This window comes from Lolium rigidum, chromosome 4 (assembly GCF_022539505.1).
Source record: "Lolium rigidum isolate FL_2022 chromosome 4, APGP_CSIRO_Lrig_0.1, whole genome shotgun sequence".
In the NCBI taxonomy this organism is placed as follows: domain Eukaryota; kingdom Viridiplantae; phylum Streptophyta; class Magnoliopsida; order Poales; family Poaceae; genus Lolium; species Lolium rigidum.
Genome location: NC_061511.1, coordinates 58,465,005 through 58,474,320, shown reverse-complemented (window position 1 = coordinate 58,474,320; position 9,316 = coordinate 58,465,005). Strand labels below are relative to the sequence as shown.

Below are 9,316 nucleotides of genomic sequence, written 5' to 3'. Positions count from 1 at the left end.
CCTAAATCGTCGTAGGTCGTTTTAGCTTTATATTGATCAAGCAGGACCACCATGTGATCGTAGACCTCATACGAATCATGGGTGGATCGGCTCCTTGAGCCGATTCACGGGACAACCTGAGAGCCGATCGAGGCTCGTATTTAATGTTTATGTGTATGCCACGCAGGAAACTAAGCGAAGCAGATTCATCACCTTCCTGACCAGGTATAGGTCAGGTGGCACGCCCTTGCACCAGCATCGGACGTGCGTGCCGAGGCTTTGCGGGCCGTCGCTCGAGGGACCAGGGCCAGCCGCAGTTCAGGGAGCCTCCCGGCTCTACTGTGTTGCCCGTCGTTGCTCGCCGGTGGGTTTCTGGCCGCAACACCCGCGTTGAGCATGAACATTATATCTGGATCTTGTTTAATGCAAGACGGTTATTCATTCAAGTCTGAGAATAATGGTTGTTCTATTTTTATGAATAATATCTTTTATGGTCGAGCACCTGAAAAGAATGGTTTATTTCTGTTAGATCTCGATAGTAGTGATACACATATTATAACATTGATGCTAAGCGAATTAAATTAAATGATAATTCTACTTATATGTGGCACTGTCGTCTTGGTCATATTGGAGTGAAACGCATGAAGAAACTCCATACTGATGGATTACTTGAATCACTTGACTTTGAGTCACTTGATAGATGCGAAGCATGTCTAATGGGAAAAATGACTAAGACTCCATTCTCTGGTATTATGGAGCGAGCTACGGACTTATTGGAAATCATACATACCGATGTGTGCGGACCAATGAGTGTAGCCTCGCGCGGTGGTTATCGTTATGTTCTAACCTTCACAGATGATCCGAGTAGATATGGGTATATCTATTTCATGAAACATAAATCCGAAACTTTCGAGAAGTTTAAGGAATTCCAAAGTGAAGTAGAAAATCAACGTAACAAGAAGATTAAATTTCTACGATCTGATCGTGGAGGTGAATATCTGAGTTATGAGTTTGGCATGCATTTAAAGAAATGCGGAATACTTTCACAATTGACACCGCCGGGAACACCACAACGAAACGGTGTGTCCGAACGTCGTAATCGAACTCTCTTAGATATGGTTTGTTCTATGATGTCTCTTACCGATTTACCGTTATCATTTTGGATTTATGCATTAGAGACAGCCGCATCTAAAGGTATAATTGTTGCACCCCCATGGGGCACTCTGAGGCTATCCACGCATGCCGCGCGTCGCGGAAGGGCTGGGCGGTGGCTCGTTTCTTATCCCACCGAGTGGGCCACGTGTCACCATTTGGTTGGCTCAGCTGAGCCAAATGTGAGAAAAAAAATCAGCAAACCATATCCCCACGCCCCAATCGCTCCCCAATCCCCATCCTCTCGCCCGTCTCCTCCCCTCCCTCTCCTTTGCGCGTGCCTCGGCCGCCGGCACCGTCCCGACCCGATGCCTCCCCCGCCTCGAGCTCCAGCTCCTCCATGTGTTGTCGCCTAGCAGCGCCGCCTCCCACTCCCGCGTCTCCCCCTCTCTCTCTCGGCGGCAAACCCTCCCAATCGCCTCGGCGGAGCGGCTCCGCCGGTGGAGCGCGCCGCGAGCACGCGGGAGAGCCGCCGCCTTTGGCGCGCGTGGGGGAACGGCGTGAAGGTCCGGGAGGTAGATCGAGAGAATGGGGAACGGCGGCTCAATTGAAGGCGTGGGTTGGCGGGTACGGGAGGGAGATGGGCTGAGGAAGAAGGCGTTGGGGCTGTGGTGGGCGGCTAGCAGCGAGTACGGGGTCGGCCGGCGAGCTGCAAGGCGGCGGACGAGGCAGAGAAGAAGAAACGGCGGCTTCCACAGCACTGGTTCGTTCTCTCTCTGGTTGTGCAAGGGCTTGGAAAAAAGGAATGATAGAGCGATGAATTGCATATGAATATCCATCGGGGCAGAGTTAAGAGCGGAGGCAGACTCTTCATGTTTGGTTTAGCTCCCAAAACATCTGATACAGTGTGTGCAATTTTTGTTGCACCCCCATGGGGCACTCTGAGGCTATCCACGCATGCCGCGCGTCGCGGAAGGGCTGGGCGGTGGCTCGTTTCTTATCCCACCGAGTGGGCCACGTGTCACCATTTGGTTGGCTCAGCTGAGCCAAATGTGAGAAAAAAAAATCAGCAAACCATATCCCCACGCCCCAATCGCTCCCCAATCCCCATCCTCTGCCCGTCTCCTCCCCTCCCTCTCCTTTGCGCGTGCCTCGGCCGCCGGCACCGTCCCGACCTGATGCCTCCCCCGCCTCGAGCTCCAGCTCCTCCATGTGTTGTCGCCTAGCAGCGCCGCCTCCCACTCCCGCGTCTCCCCCTCTCCTCTCTGGCGGCAAACCCTCCCAATCGCCTCAGCGGGAGCGGCTCCACCGGTGGAGCGCGCCGCGAGCACGCGGGAGAGCCGCCGCCTTTGGCGCGCGTGGGGGAACGGCGTGAAGGTCCAGGAGGTAGATCGAGAGAATGGGGAACGGCGGCTCAATTGAAGGCGTGGGTTGGCGGGTACGGGAGGGAGATGGGCTGAGGAAGAAGGCGTTGGGGCTGTGGTGGGCGGCTAGCAGCGAGTACGGGGTCGGCCGGCGAGCTGCAAGGCGGCGGACGAGGCGAGAAGAAGAAACGGCGGCTTCCACAAGACCGGTTCGTTCTCTCTCTGGTTGTGCAAGGGCTTGGAAAAAAGGAATGATAGAGCGATGAATTGCATATGAATATCCATCGGGGCAGAGTTAAGAGCGGAGGCAGACTCTTCATGTTTGGTTTAGCTCCCAAAACATCTGATACAGTGTGTGCAATTTTCCTTTGCATACAACGTGTTTGATTAAAATCCTACATAGGAGTAATGGATGTAATATCTATATTCCATCTAGCTGTTTGTAGTTTTGTAATTAAGGTGGGCATGAATGTTTCGTCGTGCGAGATTTATACACTTTTTTGTTCCTTTTTAGCTGTGCATCTCTACCTGATCGGTGATATCCTATTCGTGCTAGGATTTGTATTGTCTCCATGATGTACTCATCTCCCAATTTTGCTACTGATGCAGAAACACCATCTTGCTTAGCGCAGAACAGTGGAAGATCTGATTGGGTGAGTGTGTTTGTGTATGTAAACCAAATGTATCCATTCACCTTTTTTGTAGATGCCTTTCCCATGGTTTCTGCGCCTTCTGCCTTGTCCCCTGACGTGGTTTGTAATGGCTTTGTGTTCCATCTTTGCAGATTGGCGTCTTGCTGGGATTGCTGTGTCCGTTGGCCATGGCTGCTCTCGTTGGTCTGCTGACTGGTTACGTTCTTGTTGAGTATGCTCTGTTTCAGCTATCTTTGTAACGCTTGGCAGTGGTTGTGAAACATGGCTGTATTAGTGTTTTAGGATTCCGTGCCCCTTATTGGTTTGGTATCCTGAAAACTTTGCCTCACATTTTAACTTTTGCTTACTTTGCAGCACGATGTGATGCTTCTCATAAACCAATTTGTCTTCCTATAGTGGATCGGCAACAGGTATGGATTCATCCCCCCCCCCCGCTTGGAGCTTTGTTTGTTTCATTCCCATGAGAGATGTCAGATTGGTGTGATGGTATATAAGCCTGGAGTGTTAGATTGAGTCACGGATATGAGATACATAATTCGTTGTGGTGCTAATTTCTTTGCTCATTGTGTTTTTTGTGTAGAATATTTCATTTTCTTATTATGTATTGAATGTATCGTTTCTATAGCTGAATTGGATTTGGGACTGGAAGGCCAAGGAGGACGAGAAGGAATGCGCCGCCGAAAAGAAATATATGTCACCGTTGATGATAAGCAGGAGGCCAAAAGAAAGATAAACATGCAGACTCGCCGAATAAGAACAATAAGCAGCGCCGCAGAGGTATACATATTTTTTATTTTTGTATTGCGCCTAAATCTCTAGGAAAATCACTTAGTGTGAATTATCTGATGCTATTTTCTTCTTCCATACATGTACAATCCCTCCCTGATTGGTGTATAAGTGTATTAGCGCAACTCAAGAAAGATAAACATGTTGAAGTTGTTAGATACATTTGGTATGATTAGATGAGAACACTTCTATTCCAATGTGGGTTGCTGCTTGTTTTTCGTTTGCTAGGTGTGGGATGCTACTGTCGCTCATCCGAAGCTGCTTTTGTATCTCAAGTTCTACCAAATACCGGGCCTATTCTGAGATGTTGGTGGATTATCTGCAAAAATTACAAAGCTGTTAAATCTAGACCTTGGATTTAATCATTTGCATTCTCTTTCATCCTTGAATAAGGTAAACTTTCTTTCTAATTCAGTTCAGGTTGAATTTAGTATTACTGTCCAAGTTTATAACACGGACAGGCTTCTTGGCATTCCTTCTGTTTTCTGAAATCTGAATACATGTTAGTTTTTGCAGGTTTGCAATCGGGTGGGCATACTTGTATTTATCTTCCAAAGCAGAGCTGCTAATTTCCTGGTCGTCGACCTTTTGCAGTACTGCTACCCTCCTGTGCCATCAGGAAGATGGTGTGTTTGATAACATTTGTCGTATTGACATCATCGCTTCAATGGTATCTCAGCAGCTGAAAGAGAGTGCTATAAAATTGATTAGTTTGTAGCATCTAATGAACGTTCCATCAAGTAAACAGTAATCATCTGTACTTGAGAATCTCTTTCTCTTTTTTTCTGTAGTACCTTTAGTTCATTTACATGATAGTGTAATTCAAGGAGGCGGCAAATGTCATTGCATAGTCTATATTAACCATGTCAAAAAGCGTTACTTTGCAAGTGTAGATAAATGTCAAAAGCCTTTATCTCAAACAGTAGCTGGGGCTGAACAGTTGTAGTCTTTGTCGTCTTATTTTGCTGTCTTTTTTTCTTTCTTTCTACTATAGTGAGTCTTCTGGATATCAGCTCAATGTGTCTGGAAACATGACAATATCAATTCATGATTTGTTTTCAGCGAGTATTTAGTGCTCATTCCGATCCAACGAAACTGAGGCAATGGATTTGAAGCTGTTGTGTGTCTGGTTAACATATGTCCATGTTTGTAGCAATAACCACTTGTTGTATTCAGTTTTTAATGCTTTTAGTTCAAGTCTATTTTGGTGGTTGTCGCAAGGTGTTTCTTTTTTTCCCAACTACTATATTTCTGCACTGGCTACCAATAATTGTGTTCCTAAAAATAAATCTATTGTTGTCCCTTGTAAATGTGGTTTAATTTGAGTAAATTGTAATTGTTTGTGCTAGATGTATTTTGTATGATCAAAGAAACTTCATTGATGTTTCTTATAATGTGTACTAGACCAATGCTGAAACATATCTAATTTGATAATCTTATGCTTCACAGGCCCATTATATGCCACTGTCAGTCTGAAGTGAGAAGCGCCATAAATAGATAGGAGTTCTCTGCTTAAATATTCTGGACGATTAATTAGGTTAGCATAGAAGGATCAATCAAAGTTATTTTTGGAATCGTGTGCATACAAGTCGTCTTTTTCAGTCTGGTACTTATAGCTGCTCTTTAATATGGTACTCTCTCCGTTTCTAGATATAAGGTGTATAGTTCTTTGACAAAAGTCTCCAAAATATAAGGTATATTGCGGTGAACAACCTGTGTGGATTTTTTTTAGGGATTTGCATGTGGTTTCTTATCTTTTGAAAACTCTTATATTTTATGATGTCAATTGTCCAGGATCAATCCCGCCTAAACCTTGTGTAGTTGTCTCCCCACATGCGTTTCTTAATTTTTGTGCCAAAAACTATGCCTTATATCTAGGAACGGAGGGAGTATCATTTATATCGGCATATATATCCATAAGAAAGAATCTTGATTGAGATATAAGCAAACCGAACATGTTCTACAAATAATAAGTCAAGCTGATGACTAACTAGCTTGGTTTTTGTGGATTTGTTCTCTGTTGCTTGGTTAGTGCCTGTTAGATCATTTATCGACAGTTGATTCTTGACTTATTGAGGCAGTAGTATTTCAGTCCAGGCATGAGTTTATAAATCTGATATTATACTTTATATCCTTTATTTGTAAATATGGGTGGTACTGTTACTGTTACTAGCTAGGTGCAAAATTGAATAATAATTTGTAAAGTCAAATAAGTATAACATGTTTGTAAAGTAATGCACATTAGAAATGAACTCGGTTAGACTGGAAATGCTTTTCAGAATGTTAGTGCTTCAGTGATTTGATAATTGACAGTCGAACATTATTGTGCTGGAAGATATAGAGTATTTGTCTCAACTCTTACTATGTCACTGCACCTCTGAAGTCATTTTCTTGCAGGCTGAGCATTTAGGTGCGAATTAAATATGTTACATGATCGCTTTCTTGCAAGATTTTGTTCCATATCAGTCATGGTTATAGATATATTGTTTATTTCCATTCATGTTTTAGGAAAGTTCAGTATTCAAGGTATGTAGTTTCACTGCTTTTCTTATGCCTGCTTGTTTTAAAACCATCGCATGTGCAGCTAAAACTGTAAATCAATCTCTCTTTGTGTTCTGTTGGCTTATCCTTATCACTTCTATTTTATCGTATTTCAAACCATGGTGCTTTTATCTTTAAGAGGAGTGTTCGAAAGAATGTTTTGGTTTTCTTAATCATACTGATCATAGAATAATTTAAAACTAGCATGTTGCTGTTGTTTCAATATATATTCAATTCAAATTTACTTCATATTGTAAACAATGAATTCTACTTCAGGGCAAAATTGACTAATTCCCTATCTATGTTTGTAATAGTGTTTACATCTTGAATTTTTGTTTGCTACTGGCCTGTTGGCTGATGTGCAGATGCGATGAATTCACATGGAGTGCGCCGTCAGCAACTGCCTTGCCTCCTCCGCCTCCTCTCCTATCGCCGCTGGAGATACCACGCAGCAGTGCAGAGCATGTTGGTGCAGTTTTATATTTCTTCTCTTTTTCCTCTTGAGTTCTTTATTATTTTCATCCCTTCCTATTCAGATTTTTTGTCATTACACTTTGCATATGGGGTCAGCGATTTTTTCCGGCGGAAACTTCCAGGGGCTACTTTTAGAGGAGGGCTGTGATTACTTCTGAGCTCTGAATTTTTGCAATGCTGGCAAGAAGACACAAATCAGGGTTTTTTCCGTGGCTATCCTATTGAGTATTTGTTGGAAGTTTAATCACTGCCACAAGTAAACTTACTTGCTTTCTTTTGACTTTCGGTTTCCTTGTTTTATCAGCGTTGATGACATGTAGGAACTTTCATATGGCTTACAATTTCGTGAATTGTCAATCATTGTGCTTTCAGTAGCTAGCTTATGCATTTGGGATTGATGTTTTGGCACATGGGAGCGTATGCTCCCTTTATTTCGAAATGCATGTTAGACATATTTTGAAATGTTAAAAAATTTGAAACAAAAATTTCGCACGTACATCTTCATGTGCTCCGCGCTCACAAAGTCGTTTTGCGAAAAAACAAGTTATCATGTGGCGTGTGTAAAAAAGACAAAATTCGGTGCTAAAACAAAGACTCGTCACAAGATAAATTTTCTCTTTTTCACGCAGACTACAAAAAATATCATTTTTTCATGAAACTTGGCGAACACACATATATTATGGAGATGTACATGTAAATTTTTTTGTCTAAATTTTTAACACGTAGAAATATGTTTTTATGGTAGAGGGATCATACGCACCTGGGAGCCGAATTGAGTTTCTGCATTTTTTTGTTCTTCACTTGTGGCACTGTATTGGCATGCTCGCCTTTTCTGGATGTACACATACATGGTTTTGGAAATGAAGGTTAGGATCTCACAAAAATGACTTACTATACTCCCTTAAAAATCTCATTTCGGTTCTGAAGTGCAACAAATAGGTTATATTTTATATGATATTTTTGTTCTTCGCTTCTGCCATCTCATCTCTCCGCTGCATTTTTTCTATTTTACTCTTTCCATAGTCAGCCAACGACTATTTTGTAAGCACACTATTCCTTGGTGTTGGGCTCTTCACAATTCAAGAATGGATGATTAGCTTTTAACTTGGTTTTACATTTGGGTTATATCAGTCTTGACTATCAGTTGTATTACTCTACCAATTTACCATTGCTGCTGGTGCTTTACATGCCTGCCAGATTGTGGTTCCAATATAAATAGTAGATGTCAGGCTTTCAAAAGATTTGCTAGGTGAAGGCGGCGTTATATAGATAGGGAGGATTTCCTTTTCAGTGTCATAAAGATTCATAGTTGATTAGATGGTATTAAGATTATTATATTTAGATTTTCCTAAAGCTGTTAGCTAATGTAATGATGCTTCTTTACTGGTTAGTGTTCCAGATGTCAAGCTGGGTGTATGAACATAGTTCTGCTACTAGCCTCTTTTTCAAGGTTTTGCTTCCGTTTCTGATGCATGTGGAGATAACCACAGATTGTTTATCCTCGTGTATTCCGTACAATGTCTAATGTGTCTTCTTTTCTATGGATGCCTCATTGTTGTTGTTCAGTAGTATTATCCTTCGTTTTGTACCACTTTATTTTAAAGTTGCTACATGGCATCTCTTTGTGTAAATAGGATTATGTATCATGTAAGCCGTTTGCTTCCTTTATATCCCTATGTTTGGCTAGAAAGGATTGGAGATATTATAAGCGTGCTTACTCTTCTCTGCTAGCTGTTTGTGAATCATTGGTTTATCAAAGGTTTACTTACTATCTTTGAAGTCTCATTTTTATTGCTTTACTTGTTTTGTCTTCATATGTTTAGGTCCATCAAAATAATAATTTTCCGCTTCATGGTTGCAGCTAGATGGAAACTATCGAGATCTTGGCCATCTGTTTAGGCGCACCCCTAAATCGTTGAGTTTATAAGCTATTATGGGCTGTTGTCTGGATGTTTATGTTTAGAAGCTTATAAGCTATTACCGGATATCAACATTTCCCCTGTATTAATGGTAAGAAAAATTTAAAAGATTTCTTATAATATCACTTGGTAGGAATTGAGAAGCTTATCACTTGGTATGAACCAAATGAATAGAAGTTCTATTGCTCTTCATATTTGTTCCTGCCTTTGTTATTCTCTAAGCGTAAGAGAAAGTGTTTAGATAATGTTTGTCAGTTTGAAAGATGCGAGCCGTGTGCCAGCCTTCAATCATATTTTGGTACCGTAACTCAGGTCCTCATAGTTTTGCATCCATTTGTATATTTATATGTTTGTTTTCTGCTACAACTCTCGAATTACGCAATGGTTTTGGTACACTTGGTTTGCTGCTACATTTATAATTTCATACGATTTATCCTAATTTTATCCTAGCGACATCGGTTTGTGAAACCTAAAAGGTGTAATATCATTTTGGCAGTTAATTTTTATT

General features: G+C 41.9%; 1 long non-coding RNA gene across 1 annotated transcript; it reads left to right on the top strand.

The window, feature by feature from the left end:
- The first annotated feature begins 3,263 nt into the window (after window positions 1-3,263).
- Window positions 3,264-7,363, top strand: LOC124708854. The gene is made up of 5 exons (XR_007005357.1): window positions 3,264-3,299; window positions 3,443-3,498; window positions 3,714-3,865; window positions 4,103-4,267; window positions 4,391-7,363. It is a non-coding gene; the product is annotated as an uncharacterized LOC124708854 (long non-coding RNA).
- The last annotated feature ends 1,953 nt before the right edge of the window (window positions 7,364-9,316 follow it).